The 16,381-nt window shown below is 42.2% G+C and overlaps 1 pseudogene; it reads left to right on the top strand.

The window, feature by feature from the left end:
- Positions 1 to 14,013, top strand: part of LOC104658842 — a 33,576-nt pseudogene extending 19,563 nt beyond the window's left edge.
- The last annotated feature ends 2,368 nt before the right edge of the window (positions 14,014 to 16,381 follow it).

Raw genomic sequence — 16,381 nt, 5'->3', positions numbered from 1 at the left:
TTAGGCATCATTGCTTTATAGTGTTAAGTCTTCTATTTCTTTGTTTACTGTTTGCCTAGTTGTTCTCTCCCCTTCTGAAAGTGGAGTCCCAACTATTGTTTTTTAATTTTCTATTTTTTTTATTCAACTCTGAGTTTTCAATTCTCATAATGGGGGACTCTGTTGTTAGGTGCATATATGTTTATAAATTTGTCTTCCTGATGGATTGACCTTTTAAGCACAACAAAATGTCTTCTTTGTCTCTAGTGACTTTTTTTGTCTTAAAATCTATTTGTCTCATATTGGTATAGCTACTCCATCTCTTTGGTTACTATTTGCATGACACATCTTTTTCCGTCCTTTCAATTTACTTGTGTCTTGGAATCTAAAGTGAGTCTTTTGTAGATGGCATACAGTTGGATCATTTTTTTATTCATTCTGCCAGTCTCTGCTTTTAAACAGAGAGCATAACCCATTTATATTTAATTTAATTACTGATAAGGTGGGATATATGTCAGCCATTTTGCTGTTTTCTACCTGCCTTTTTTGTTCCTCAAGTCCCCTAATATCACCTTCTTTTGCGTTAAATATTTTCTCATGTACCATTTTAATTCCTTGTCAATTCTTTTATTATATATTTTTGAGTTATTTTCTTACTGGCTACCCTGGGAGTTGCTATTAACATCTTAGTTTATAACGATCTAGTTCTGATTAATACCAACTTAATTTCAACGGTATACATATATATATTTTTTTTTTTTTTTTTTTTTGAGATGGACTCTCACTCTGTCACCCAGGCTGGAGTGCAGTTGTGCAGTCTCGGCTCACTACAACCTCTGCCTCCTGGGCTCAAGTGATTCTCCTGCCTCAGCCTCCCAAGTAGCTGAGACTACAGGTGCCCACCACCACACTCGGCTACTTTTGTATTTTTAGTAGAGGCGGGTTTCACCATGTTGGCCAGGCAGGTCTCAGACTCCTGACCTCAAATGACCCACCCACCTTGGCCTACCAAAGTGCTGGAATTACAGGCATAAGCCACCGCACCCGGCCCAATGATTTATCTTTTAAATGCTCTAAATAGTTCAACTCCTCTATGCTATTACTATTATGTGCTCATCAATACAGATTTATAGTTATTGCCCCATGCAATTGTCTTCTAAGTCAGATATAAGAAAAAAAGATTCAATAATAAACAACAAATACATTTATATGCCTTTAATATTTACCTACATGATTACTTTAGTGGTGTTATTTCTTCATATAGATTTGAGTTACTGTATAGGGTTCTTTCAATTCAACCTAAAGGACTCTTTTTTAGTTCCAGCTGCTATAACAAAAATACCATAGCCTAGGTGGCTTAAACAACAAAGCCAGTTCTGGGAGCTGGGAAGTCCAAGATTAAAGCACCAGCAGATCCAGTGTCTGGAAAGGGGCTCTTCCTGGTTTGTAGACCACCGTCTACTCATTGTATCCTAACACAGTAGAGGAGGAAGAAGTAAATTCCCTTATGTCTCTTCTTATAAGAGCATTTTGGTCAGGTGTGGTGGCTCACGCCTGTAATCCTAGCACTTTGGGAGGCCAAGGCAGGTGGATCACGAGGTCAGGAGATCGAAAAACACCGTCTCTACTAAAAAATACAAAAAATTAGCCAGGCATGGTGGCGGGTGCCTATAGTCCCAGGTACTCGGGAGGCTGAGGCAGGAGAATGGTGTGAACCCAGGAGGCGGAGTTTGCAGTGAGCCGACATTACGCACTGTACTCCAGCCTGGGCCACAGAGCGAGACTCCATCTCAAAAAAAAAAAAAAAAAAAAAAAAAGAGCATTTTAATCTCAGCATGAGGGCACCAACCTCATGACCTGCTCACCTCCCAAAGGCCTATCTCCAAATACCATAATATTGGGGAATAGGGTTTCAACATATGAAATTTTGTGGGGATACAGATATTCAATCCATAGCATTTTACTCCAGGCCCCCCAAAATTCATGTCCTTCTCACATGCCAAATACATTCATTCTATTTCAACAGCACCCAAAATCATAACTCATTTCAGCATCAACTCTAAAGTCTAAGGTCCAACGTCTCACTTAAATATTTAAATCAGGCCAGGTGCAGTGGCTTATGCCTGTAATCTCAGCACTTTGGGAGATTGAGGCAGGAGGATTCCTTGAGCACAGGAGTTTGAGACCAGCCTGGGCAACATGGCAAAACCCCATCTCTACAAAAACTACAAAAATTAGCCATGTGTGGTGGCACATGCCTGTACTCCCAGCTATTCAGGAGACTGAGACAGGAGATCGATTGAGCCCAGGCAGTCGAGGCTGCAGTAAGCTGTGATCATGCAACTGTACTCCAGCGTGGGTGACAGAGTGAGACCGTCTCAAAAAAAAAAAAAAAATTTAAAGCAGATATGGGTGAGACAAGTGACAAGTCTTCCTGATGCAAAATTCCTCTCCAGCTATGAACCTGTAAAACTAAAAAAGTTATGCACTTCCAAAATACAATGATAGGACAGGCATAGGACAGACATTCCCATACCAAAAGGGAAAAACAGGAAATAAGAAAGAGTAATGGACCCCAAATAAGTTCAAAACTTAGTAAAGCACACTCATCACACTCATTTTTTGTTGAAAACTGGACATTTAAAATAATATACTGTTGGCCAGGCACAGTGGCTCATGCCTGTAATCCCAGCACTTTGGGAGGCCAAGCAGGGCAGATCACCTGAGGTCAGGAGTTCAAGACCCACCTGGCCAACATGGTGAAACCCCATCTCTACAAAAATACAAAAATTAGCTGGGCATAATGGCGGGTGCCTGTAATCCCAGCTACTCAGGAGGATGAGGCAGGAGAATCGCTTGAACCCAGCAGATGGAGGTTGCAGTGAGCCAAGATCATGTCATTGCACTCCAGCCTGGGCAACAGAGACTCCATCTCAAAAAAAAAATTAAATTAAATTAAAAATAAAAAAATATAATAATATAATGTTACAACTCTTACAATCAGATCCCTCCCTCATCATCTGCAGGATTTGTTGTTGTTTGTTTTAGTGACTATTCTGAACTAATTATGTAAAGTCTGTAATCATTGCCATGTTCCTGTCTCTACTTGGTTAACTTTTGACAAATTAATGATTAAACAGAGATTTCCTTACACCTGGAACCAATACATCTCCCAGAGTTTCTGAGTGACTTTGTGTGGGTACTGGGGCACACCTTTAAAACTAGAATATTTTGTAACTCCACCTTAGCCTTCACTTCCTGCTTGTACAGAATCTCAAGATAAACCAGAGGTAAGAGCTTAGCTTAGAGCCTTCTCAGCTCTTTTCTAAGCATGCTTACAGCCCTTCCATGTAAATGACCTTCCAGATTACCAGGAATATATTAAAGCTTTGCAAAGCCCCTATGCCTATTTCATTCTCCAGTTAGTCCTTTTAAGCTTTTCATTAATCTGTTTTGCCCCAACTATTGTCCATCACCTCAGGTAACTTTGTAGGTAAAGTTAAAACACTTGCCTACAATTGTTTTTTACAATGCCCCCCAGGGCAGAAAGGGACTTAACACTGAGTGAGTTCTGGGTCAGCCTTATAGGTGGAGTCTTCTAGGGAACCATCAGACAAGGTGGACGACAATTCTTGGAGAACAAGGCTTTGAAAGAGTTATAGATCCACTCTGGTAGCTGCCCCCAAAAATATGGATTGCTACTTTTTAAGGCTATTGTATAGCTGGAAAGTGGAAGGTGGGACTAGGGTTAGTTAAAAACGCCACAGACTTCACTGTTCTTACTGAGATGCAGCCATTTTTCTTAAATAAATGATCCCTGGTTTGCTACAAGCTGTTGGTTAATTTCTGGAGTTCTGAAAATGTTAATTCTGAATAATTTTACCAGTTTTTTCATTGCTCTTATGGAAGGGAAAATTTTGAGAGGCCCTTACTCTGCTATTTTTGCTGACATTCTCCCACAATCTTTTTTAAACCAAAAATAATCCAAATTGTGGCTAAGTACAAAAGCACTAGTAGCTAGATATCAGCATCATGGAAATGGAGGGCTAGAGGTTGTGAAATAATGAAGACATAACAAAGAGCCTATGTCTTCTGTGAAATTGCCCCATAAGGCCCATTCAGAATATCCATGAATTTTCAATACCTCTTCATCCTCTTTTAATTAAATCTACTCTTCCTTAAAAACCAGCACCCCAAGATAAATGAGAATGAGCTAATTCAGTCTTATTGATTCCCTGTTTTGTTTAATTACTAGAGTTCTGATTTGTTTAATTGCTAGAGATTGCTTTCTACTATTTTTATTGCGAATGTGCCTTGATTTAGCTACAATATTGCTGCAGAGGAATGTGCTCTACATTTCAAACAATCAACTTTATAAACTTTTGAAACCAAATAAATTTGATAACAAAGAATCAGCTGTATGCAATTAATGACAGAAACCAATAATGTAAAAATTAGGTGATGTAGGCTAGGAGATTACCAGAGACCTCAGAAGGAAGTAAGACTTAAGCTAGATGTTGAAAGATGGAAAAAGAATTAGGAGAACATGGGAAAGATTGCATAACCAGAAGCTTCCAGTCTGTAACTGGCATAATATAATCTCAGGTAAGGGAGTAAACTAAATTGGCTATGGTAGTGATTAATGTGGGGAGGAGAAGAAGGTTAAAGTAAGGAAGACACTGGAGTTGGAGAATACAATAGAAAACCTTAAACAACATATAGAGAATTTGGGTTTGTTGTATTGTTTTGTTTTTTGAGATGGGATCTCATTATGTTGCCCAGGCTGATCTTGAACTCCTGGGCTCAAGCAATCCTCCCACCTCAGCCTCCCAAAGTGCTGGGATTATAGGCATGAGCCACCATGCCCAGCCATGTAGAGAATTTTTGACTCAACTTGCAGAACAATGGTTTGTACCTGCTTTCTCTCCTCCAGCACACCTGAGAGATGCAATCATTTCCAGTAATAGCAGTGGCTCACTATTTAAAAGGTCCTCAAATATAGGGAAGAGAGAGTAAGAATGTTATTGAAATAACTGAGGGGGAGAGATTTCAAAAAGCCCCACTCAGGATTCTGATATGCCTCCCTTCACCACCCTACCCTTCCACACCTCCCGGGGAATTAAAAGCCACAGGAGACCTTAGAAAACAGTGCCCTTTTGAAAGTGTTATGGCTGTATTTCATGGTTTAATTACCTAATTTCCTAAACATCAGGCAAATCTGTTTCAACACTTTCCAAAATGTAATTCATAGAATACTCATCTCATAAGATACCATCTATTAAAAATTAAGCCAGGCATGATGGGATGCACCTACAGTCCAAACTACTCAAAAAACTAAGGTGGGAGAATTGCTTGAGCCCTGGTGTTCAAGTGTGGGTAAGACAGCAAGACTTTGTCTCTAAAATAAAATAAATTCAGTCCACATAAGTTGGGAAAGCCCACATAGCATAGCCCCTTCTATCAGAAATTCACAAACTATATTAATGTGCCCAATGAAGGATCTAAGAACTCTCACAGTAGAGAACACTGTTTAATTTTTTTAATCCACATACATATTTGATTACAAATCTTATTCTTACGCAATATCTATTAACACTCTAGTATTGCACAGGAAAAGTTGAGAAACTCCAGCCTACATTGGCTTCTTTGTGGCTGGGGATATGTCACATGTGGTTCTGTGCTTGCCATAGATCTGCTTATGCGAGACAGTATAACAGGAAGTGGTATTCCTTCCTCTCTCCAGAAACCCTACTCCCTACAACACTCCCCTGGCCAGCCTTCGTTTGCCTCTTTAAATCCTAGTGCAGAGATGAGCTAAGCCCAGTCCTCTCTCCTATCCTTCAGGTCCCCACATGGCTTTATTCAGTACAGATGTGTAATCAAGGCTCCTCGGTTCCTCAGTGTTTTTCTGAGAATTTCACCAATACTCACCCGCTGCATCTGAGCTAAGTAACTGAGATGGCCCAAAGAGAAACCAGCATGGAAAACATGATGGCACTTGTGGGTCTTCTTGTGTAATTAACTGAAGGACAGGGATGTGCTGTGGAAAGCTGCAGTGCAGGGGACAAAAGATAAGAACAGGCCTGTCTGAGCCTGAATGAAATACAAAAGAGAGCAAGGCAGACAAGAATGAAGATGAGAAATGACCTTCTTCCCAGCTCTCATTTCCTTCCTCTGTAAAAGCCCTGAGTGGCCTTTTCAATTCTTCCCTAGCACAACTGTAGGCCCCTTTCTCCCTCAAAGCTGTGCTCTGTGCTCCCTCTGCTGGCTCTCACGTGCCAACTACATTAAATACCAACTACAGGACAGTACAATGCCTACATTCGGGTGGCCTTCAGTGGTGTTTGCCACTTGTACGTGCTGTCTTAAATACGGCTATACTTCTTAGCAAAAAATGAGAATTCAACCTCTTTTGTATTATTTTTTAAAAGTGGCGATAGGAGGGGAATGATTAAATAAATTATTGTATTTCATACTATGAAATGCAGCCACTTAATTTGTTTCCACAACTGTGTGGTACTGAGGATTAAAAAGATTTGGTAATATATGGTCCCCACTCTCCGGAAATGTACAAGCTAGCGAGGGGAGATGGACATATAACACATTTTTCAAAAGGAAGAATTTTAGAAAATTCCTGTAACATACGCCTTAAATGATGACTCAAACATGTCCTCTAAATGTATAAAGAGGCACCTCACATAGTCCAGGCTGTACTTCCTTAAATATTCATCTTGGGCTCGGCGCAGTGGCTCACGCCTTAATCCCAGCACTGGAGGCTGAGACAGGAGGATAGCTTGAGCTGAGGAGTTTGAGACCAGTCTGGGCAACATGGTGAAACCCTGTCTCTACAAAAAAATAATAATAATAATAATATCCCGAAAATCAGCCAGGCATGGTGGCGCATGCCTGCAGTCCCAGCTACTCAGGAGGCTGAGGCAGGAGAATCGCTTGAACCAGGGAGGTAGAGGTTGCAGTGAGCTGAGATCGCACCACTGCACTCCAGCCTGGGTGACAGAGACCTCATCTAAAGAAACAGAGACAGAGAGAACTAATGGCTTTATCTGAATGTTTTCACCATGAGTTTGGCAAAGAACAGAAGTCCATTACATTGAGTTTCGCAATTGGTAGCTGGTGCAGAAGGTTCAGGTAGCAAATGATTGTTTTTGGATTTGGGATATATGGTATTTCTGAAGACCAAAGGAAGTATTTGACACATCCACTCTGTAATCACAGGTTTGTAGTGTTTCTGACCAGCCCATCTCACACGCACCCTTCCCCACACACACACCCAACACTTTAAATAACTCTCTTTATAGATTTTTTATTATTTAGATTAATATACCTTCTATAAAGTTTTGTAAATATAGACCCACGTGTGGGTCGGGCGCCATGGCTCATGCTTGTAATCCCAGCACTCTGGGAGGCTGAGGCGGGAGGACTGCTTGAGTCCAGGAGTTCGAGGCCAGCCTAGGCAACATGATGAAATCATATCTCTAGAAAAAGAATACAAAAATTAGCCGGGCATGGTGGTGCACGCCTGTAATCCCAGCACTTTGGGAGGCCGAGGCAGGCGCATTACTTGAGGTCAGGAGTTTGAGACAAGCCTGGCCAACATGGTGAAACCCCATCTCTACTAAAAATACAAAAAATTATCCTGGTATGACGGCGCATGCCTGTAATCCCAGCTACTTGGGAGAGAGACTGAGGTGAGAGGATCACTTGAGCCCAAGAGAAGAAGTTGCAGTGAGCCAAGATCTTGCCACTGCACTTCAGCCTGGGCGATAGAGTGAGATTTGTGGCCCCCCTTCACCAAAAAAAAGGAAGAAATTTTAAAAAAAATTAACGTGCATCTTAATGGATAGATTTGGTTACATGACAATATGAAATCATCATGATCATAACTGCCATCTGTTACGGCTACCCCCATTATGGACACCTACTAGGGGCCAGTCACTATACGCTTTATGCTTTATATGCCTTAGCTCACTTTATGAATTAGGCACAGAGATGAGTCTAAGGAACAAACTGTAATTCAGAGACGCAAAGCAAGGATTCAAATCCAGGTCTGCCTGATGCCAAAGTCCCTTCAGTGTCTTCTTTCTATGCTACCTTGAATCATTATCCAGTTTCCACAAATATTGTTACCTGAGGTTTCCTCCACTGGTTGCTAAGCATAGCGGAAAAGTGTAATATGACAGTCAGCAATAGTATCCTATGTCATGTTCATGCTGAGCAAAGGTCTTTGTGCTCTGTGGGAAGCCCCTGACCTTAAGAAAATTAAAATATAACGGAGCAGGGACTATATGCAAATAATTAAATATAGCTAATAGATTTTCTACATGCCAAAATTAGCCAGTTTGAAAACATTATAGAGAACAAATTCTATTAACAAGAACAGCCAAAATATCCCAGAATAAATGTAACAAAAATTTGTCAAGCCTTTATGAAAAAGCTCATAGGAAGTCAGTAGAATAAACAGAAAGACAACTCATGTTTCTAGATGGGAAGACTCAATGACTGAATATTGTAGATATATTAATTCGCTCCAAATTGTTAAATGTAAAGTCATTTAAGCTACAATCACTGAGTCATTGTGATATTAGCACAGAAATCAGCACAGAAATCAACCCTAAAGTCCAATGAATATATATATATCGAACAACACACAAAATATATAAAGTCCCATATGTGTATATATATGGGACTTTAACCTATAGTAAAAGTGGCATTTCAAATTACTGTGGAAGCCAGGTGCAGTGGTTCATGCCCATAATTTCAGCTACTCGGGAGGCTGAGATGGAAGGATGGAGCCAGGAGTTCAAGGCTGCAGTGAGTGACGATAACCCCACTGCACTCCAGCCTGGGTGACAGAGTGAGATCCCATCTCTCAAAAAAAAAAAAAAAAAAATGAGTAGGGAAGGGATATTCTTGTGTTATAAAATAGTTGGCTGTAGGATTCTGTGGCAAGATGGCCAAATAGGAACAGCTCCGGTCTGCAGCTCCCAGCGAGATCGACACAGAAGGCGGGTGATTTCTGCATCTCCAACTGAGGTACCTGGTTCATCTCATTGGGACTGGTTGGACAGTGGGTGCAGCCCACAGAGGGCAAGCCGAAGCAGGGCGGGGCATCACTTCACCCAGGAAGTGCAAGGGGTCAGGGAATTTTCTCCCCCACCTAAGGGAAGCCGTGAGAGACTGAGCCTGAGGAACTCCGGCACAGATACTGTGCTTGTCCCACAGTTTTCACAACCTACAAACCAGGAGATTCCCTCCGGCGCCTACCCCACGAGGGCGCTGGGTTTCAAGCATAAAACTGGGTGGCCATTTGGGCAGACACCAAACTAGCTACAGGAATTCTTTTATTCCATACCCCAGTGTCACCTGGAATGCCAGAGAGGCAGAACCGTTCACTCCACTGGAAAGGGGTGCTGAAGCCAGGGAGCCAAGTGGTGTGGCTCGGCGGGCCCCACCTCCACGGAGCCCAGCAAACTAAGATCCACTGGCTTGAAATTCTCACTGCCAGCACAGCAGCAGTCTGAGATCAACCTGGGATGCTCCAGCTTGGTGAGGGGAGGAGTGCCCGCTATGGTTGAGGCTTGAGTAGGCAGTTTTACGCTCACAGTGTAAACAAAGCTGCTGGGAAGTTCGAACTGGGCAGAGCCCACAGCAGCTCAGCAAGGCTGCTGTGGCCAGACTGCCAGATTTCGCTTCTCTGGGCAGGGCATCTCTGAAAAAAGGGCAGCAGCCCCAGTCAGGGACTTACAGATAAAACCCCTATCTCCCTGGGACAGAGCACCTGGGGAAAAGGGCAGCTGTGGACAAAGCTTCAGCAGACTTAAACATCCCTGTCTGATGGCTCTGAAGAGAGCAGCAGACCTCCCAGTAGAGCGTTCAAGCTCTGCTAAGGATCAGACTGCCTCCTCAAGTGGGTCCCTGACCCCCGTGTATCCTGACTGCGAGACATCTCCCATTAGGGGCCAATAGACACCTCATACAGGAGAGCTCTGGCTGGCATCTGGCAGGTGCCCCTCTGGAACAAAGCTTCCAGAGGCAAGATCATGCAGCAATCTTTGCTGCTCTGCAGCCTTCGCTGTTGATACCCAGGCAAACAGGGTTGGGAGTGGACCTCCAGCAAACTCCAGCAGATGGGCAGCAGGGGGCGCTGTCAGAAGGAAAACTAACAAATAGAAAGAAACAGCAGGTCCACTCAAAGACCCCACCCAAAGGTCACCAACATCAAAGACCAAAGGTAGACAAATCCACAAAGATGGGGAGAAACCAGTGCAAAAAGGCTGAAAATTCCAAAAACCAGAATGCCTCTTCTCCTCCAAAGGATCACATCTCCTTGCCAGCAAGGGAACAAAACTGGACGGAGAATGAGTTTGACAGAAGTAGGCTTCAGAAGGTGGGTAATGACAAACTCCTCTGAGCTAAAGGAGCATGTTCTAACCCAATGCAAGGATGCTAAGAACCTTGAATAAAGGTTAGACGAATGGCTAATTAGAATAATCAGTGTAGAGAAGAACACAAATGACCTGAGGGAGCTAAAAAACACAACACAAGAACTTCATGAAGCATACACAAGTTTCAATAGCTGAATCAATCAAATGGAAGAAAGGATATCAGAGACTGAAGATCAACTTAATGAAATAAAGAGAGAAGACAAGATTAGAGAAAAAAGAATAAAAAGGAACGAACACAGCCTCCAAGAAATATGGGACAATGTGAAAAAGATCAAATCTACATTTGATTGGTGTACCTGAAAGTGACGAGGAGAATGGAACCAAGCTGGAAAACACTCTTCAGGATATTATCCAGGAGAACTTCCCCAACCTAGCAAGACAGACCAACATTCAAATTCAGGAAATACAGAGACCACCACAAAGATACTCCTCAAGAAGAGCAACCCCAAGACACATAATCATCAGATTCACCAAGGTTGAAATGAAGGAAAAAATGTTAAGGGCAGCCAGAGAGAAAGGTAGAGTTATCCACACAGGGAAGCCCATCAGACTAACAGCAGATCTCTCTGGAGAAACCCTACAAGTCAGAAGAGAGTAGGGGCCAATATTCAACATTCTTAAAGAAAAGAATTTTCAACCCAGAATTTCATATTCAGCCAAACTAAGCTTCATAAGCGAAGTAGAAATAAAATCCTTTATAGACAAGCAAATGCTGAGAGATTTTGTCACCACCAGGCCTGCTTTACAAGAGCTCCTAAAGGAAGCACTAAACACAGAAAGGAACAACCGATACCAGCCACTGCAAAAACATATCAAATTGTAAAGAACATTGACACTGCATCAATCAATGGGCAAAACAACCAGCTAGCATCATAATGACAGGATCAAATTCACACATAACAATATTAACCTTAAATGTAAACAGGCTAAATGCCTCAATTAAAAGACACAGACTGGCAAATTGGATAAACAGTCAAGACCCATCAGTGTGCTGTATTCAGGAGACCCAGCTCACATGCAAAGACACATATAGGCTCAAAATAAAGGGATGGAGGCATATTTACCAAGCAAATGGAAAGCAAAAAGAAAGCAGGAGTTGCAATCCTAATCTCTGATAAAACAGACTTTAAACCAACAAAGATCAAAAGAGACAAAGAAGGCCACTACATAATGGTAAAGGAATCAATGCAGCAAGAATAGCTAACTATCTTCAATATATATACACCCAATACAGAAGCATGCAGATTCATAAAGCAAGTTCTTAGACACCTACAAAGAGACTTAGACTCCCACACAATAATAGTGGGAGACGTTAACATCCCACTGTCAATATCAGACAGATCGAGACAAAATTAACAAGGTTATTCAGGACTTGAACTCAGCTCTGGACCAAGTGGACCTAATAAACATCTACAGAACTCTCCACCCCAAATCAGCAGAATATGCATTACATCGCACTTATTCTAAAGTTGACCACATAATTGGAAGTAAAAACACTCCTCAGAAAATGCAAAAGAACAGAAATCACAACAAACAGTCTCTCAGACCACAGTGCAATCAAACCAGAACTCAGAATTAAGAAACACTCAAAACCACACAACTACATGGAAACTGAACAATCTACTCCTGAATGACTACTAGGTAAAAAGAAATGAGGCAGAAATAAAGATGTTCTTCGAAACCAATGAGAACGAAGGCACAATGTACCAGAATCTCTGGGACACGTTTAAAGCAGTGTGTAGAGGGAGTATTTATAGCACTAAATACCCACAAGAGAAAGCAAGAAAGATCTAAAATTGACACTCTAACATCAAAATTAAAAGAAATAGGGAAGCGGGAAAACCACAGGGCATGGGGTAGGGTGGCGGCCCCTAGGGAGCCAGCAGGACGGCAGAGGGCAAGGCAGGCAGCGCAGCCGGCCGCTTCACCAAGCAGGTACAGAAGAAGTTCAGCAGGGCCCAGGAGAAGGTGCTGCAGAAATTGGGGAAAACTGTAGAAACCAAAGATGAACAATTTGAACAAAGCACTAACAACTTCTAGCAACAACAGGCAGAAGGCCACAATTATACAAGGACCTGAAGAACTTCCTTAGTGCAGTCAAAGTGATGCACGAAAGCTAAAAAAGAGTGTCAGAAACCCTGCAGGAGATCTACAGCAGCAAGTGGAATGGTCATGAGGAGCTGAAGGCCTTTGTAGAGAATAATGATCTCCTTTGGGAAGACTACAAGGAGAAACTTGCTGACCAGGCTGTGAGAACCACAGAAAACTACATCACCCAGTTCGGCAAAATTAAGGAAAGAATTACCAAGCAGGTTTGGAAACTCATGGACTATCACAGTGCCCGACATCATCTGGAGGCAGTGCGGAATGCCAAGAAGAAAGATGAGGCCAAGACTGCCAAGGCAGAGGAAGAGTTCAACAAAGCTTAGACTGTGTTTGTAGATCTGAACCAAGAACTACTAGAGGAGCTGTCTATTCTTTATAATAGTCGTATTGGCTGCTATGTGATCACCTTCCAAAACATTTCCAACTTGAGGGATGTCTTCTACAGGGAAATGAGCAAGCTGAACCACAATCTCTCCAAGGTGATGAGCAAACTGGAGAAGCAACATTCCAGTAAAGTGTCTGTAGCAAAAGGACTATCAAGCAGCAGCAGGGGCTCCTTAGTCAGTTCTCCCCCAGTTTGAACATCTATGGTCTCCAGTCCTCTTACCTCACCTACTAGTCCCTCTACACTTTCCTCAAAGAGTGAGAGTGAATCTGCCTCAGCAACTGAAGATCTGGCACCTGATGCAGCCCAGGGGGAAGACAATTCTGAGATCAAGGAGCACTTAGAAGATGAGGAAATAGAGAAGGAACGATCTGAAGCAAGCTCCTCTGAGGAAGAAGAATCTCCACCAGCCTGCAATGGCCCCGCCCATGCCCAGCCCTCTCCTATCATTGAGAGTGCCAAGTCCCAGGAGGAAGTTCTCCCCAGCTCCCCTGTTCCATCACCAGGTGGAGCCCTAAGCCCTTCAGGGCAGCCTTCATCATCTGCCGCAGAAGTAGTCCTCTGAACCTGCACAGCAGGTGAAGGATCTGAACAACCAAAGAAGACAGCCTCTCTCCAGAGGACCTCAGCACCCCCTAGTAGGCCTCCTCCACCCAGAGCCACTGCAAGCCCTAGGCTCTCCTCAGGGAACATACCCTCCAGCCCTCCAGCTGGAGGGGGTTCACCCACCAGCCCTAGGGCCTCCTTGGGAACTGGGACTCCAAGTCCTAGGACCTCCCTAGAGGTCTCTCCTAATCCAGAACCACCAGAGAAGCCAGTAAGAACTCTTGAGGCCAAAGAAAATGAAAACATCCACAATCAGAACCTTGAAGAACTTTGTATTTGCCTCACCTTAATGACATCTCAGATTGCTTCAGAGCTTGGACAGGCAAAGAAGATGGAAGACAAGGAAGAGGATAATAAGTTTGTCTGACTCCTCGGAGGGCCAAGCTTAAAGTCTCCACAGTACCAGACAAGAGCAACCTCACAGCGCCTGAACCTCAAGAAGAGGTACCTACAAGTGAAAATGCACAACTCTGAAAAGAAAGAGTCCCCAAGCCCTACACCTCCCCAGAGAAGCTCTTCAACCAGAGGGTAGGTCAGAGGGATATAAGAGCCAGCATCCATCCCTGGGTTCTCAGTAAGAATGATGGTGCTGTCTAAAGACCTGGCATTAATGGAGTTAATGGAGGTGGAGGAGCAGCCTTATGGGAGGGATGGAGGGAGGCAGTCTAGGGAGAAGAGAACATTAGACTCAGGGAATATTTAATTCAAGTTTTAGCAATATTAGAATAAGACTTTATACATTAAAGTGGAGCTATAATCACTATAAAAAGCAAAAGTATCTATAGACACAGACACTTGTCTACACAGAGACATAACCACACATACTCAGAAGATAGTGAACTAATCTGTCTTTGACTTATGACCCATTTTGCAAGACTTAAAGCCAGAAGAACACATTTTCAGATTGTTAAATAAAGTCTGATTCTGACAAAAAAAAAAAAAAAAAAGAACTAGAGAAGCAACAGCAAACAAATTCAAAATCTAGCAGAAGACAAGAAATAACTAAGATCAGAGCAGAACTGAAGGAGATAGAAACAGGAAAAACACTTCAAAAAATCAATGAATCCAGGAGCTGGTTTTTTGAAAAGTTCAACAAAATAGATAGACCACTAGCCAGACTAACAAAGAAGAAAAGAGAGAAGAATCAAATAGACGCAATAAAAAAGGATAAAGGGGATATCACCACTGATCCCACAGAAATACAAACTACCATCAGAGACTACTATAAACACCTCTATGCAAATAAACTAAAAAATCTAGAATAAATGGATAAATTCCTGGACACATACACCCTCCCAAGTCTAAATCAGGAAGAGGTCAAATCCCTGAAGAAACCAATAACAAGTTCTGAAATTGAGGCAGTAATTAATAGCCTACCAACCAAAAAAAGTCCATGACCAGATGGATTCACAGCCGAATTCTACCAGACGTACAAAGGGGAGCTGGTACCATTCCTTCTGAAACTACTCCAAACAATAGAAAAAGAGGGAATCCTCCCTAACTCATTTGATGAGGCCAACATCATTCTGATACCAAAGCCTGGCAGAGACACAATAAGAAAATCAAATTCAGGCCTGATGAACATCGATGAGAAAATCCTCAATAAAATACTGACAAACTGAATCCAGCAGCACATCAAAAAGCTTATCCACCATGATAAAGTTGGCTTCATCCCTGGGATGCAAGGCTGGTTCAACATATGCAAATCAATAAATGTAATTCATCACATAAACAGAACCAATCACAAAAACCACAGAATATCTCAATAGATGCAGAAAAGGCCTTCAACAAAATTCAACACTCCTTCATGCTAAAAACTCTCAATAAACGGGGTATCAATGGAACGTATCTCAAAAGAATAAGAGCTATTTATGACAAACCCACAGCCAATATCACTGAGAGGGCAAAAACTAGAAACATTCCTTTTGAAAACTGGCACAAGACAAGGATGCCCTCTCTCACCACTCCTATTCAACATAGTATTGGAAGTTCTGGCCAAAGCAATCAGGCAAGAGAAAGAAATAAAGGGTATTCAAATAGGAAGAGAGGAAGTCAAACTGTCTCTATTTGCAGATGACAAGATTGGATATTTAGAAAACCCCACCGTCTCGGCCCCAAATCTCCTTAAGCTGATAAGCAACTTCAGCAAAGTCTCAGGATACAAAATAAATGTGCAAAAATCATAAGCATTCTTATACACCAATAATAGACAAACAGAGAGCCAAATCACGAGTGAACTCCCATTCACAATTGCTACTAAGAGAATAAAATACCTAGGAATCCAATTTACAAGGGAAGTGAAGGACCTCTTCAAGGAGAACTACAAACCACTGTTCAAGGAAATAAGAGAGGACACAAACAAATGGAAAAACATTCCATTCTCATGGATAGGAAGAATCAATATCGTGAAACTGGCCATACTGCCCAAAGTAATTTATAGATTCAATGCCATCCCCATCAAGCTACTACTGACTTTCTTAACAGAATTGGAAAAAAACTACTTTAAGCTTCATACGGAGTCAAAACAGAGCCCACAGGGCCAAGACAACCCTGGGCAAGAACAAAGCTGGAGGAATCACGCTACCTGACTTTCAACTTTACTACAAGGCTACAGTCACCAAAACAGCATGGTACTGGTACCAAAACAGATATATAGACCAATGGAACAGAACAGAGTCCTCAGAAATAACACCACACATCTACAACCATCTGATCTTTGACAAACCTTGACACAAACAAACAACAGGGAAAAGATTCCCGGTTTAATAAATGGTGTTGGGAAAACTGGCCGGCCGTATGCGGAAAACTAAAACTGGACCCCATCCTTACACCTTATACAAAA

This window comes from Rhinopithecus roxellana, chromosome 2 (genome assembly GCF_007565055.1).
Source record: "Rhinopithecus roxellana isolate Shanxi Qingling chromosome 2, ASM756505v1, whole genome shotgun sequence".
Taxonomy (NCBI): Eukaryota; Metazoa; Chordata; class Mammalia; order Primates; family Cercopithecidae; genus Rhinopithecus; species Rhinopithecus roxellana.
The sequence above is the reverse complement of the archived record's forward strand: the minus strand, read 5'-3'. Positions and strand labels throughout refer to the sequence as shown.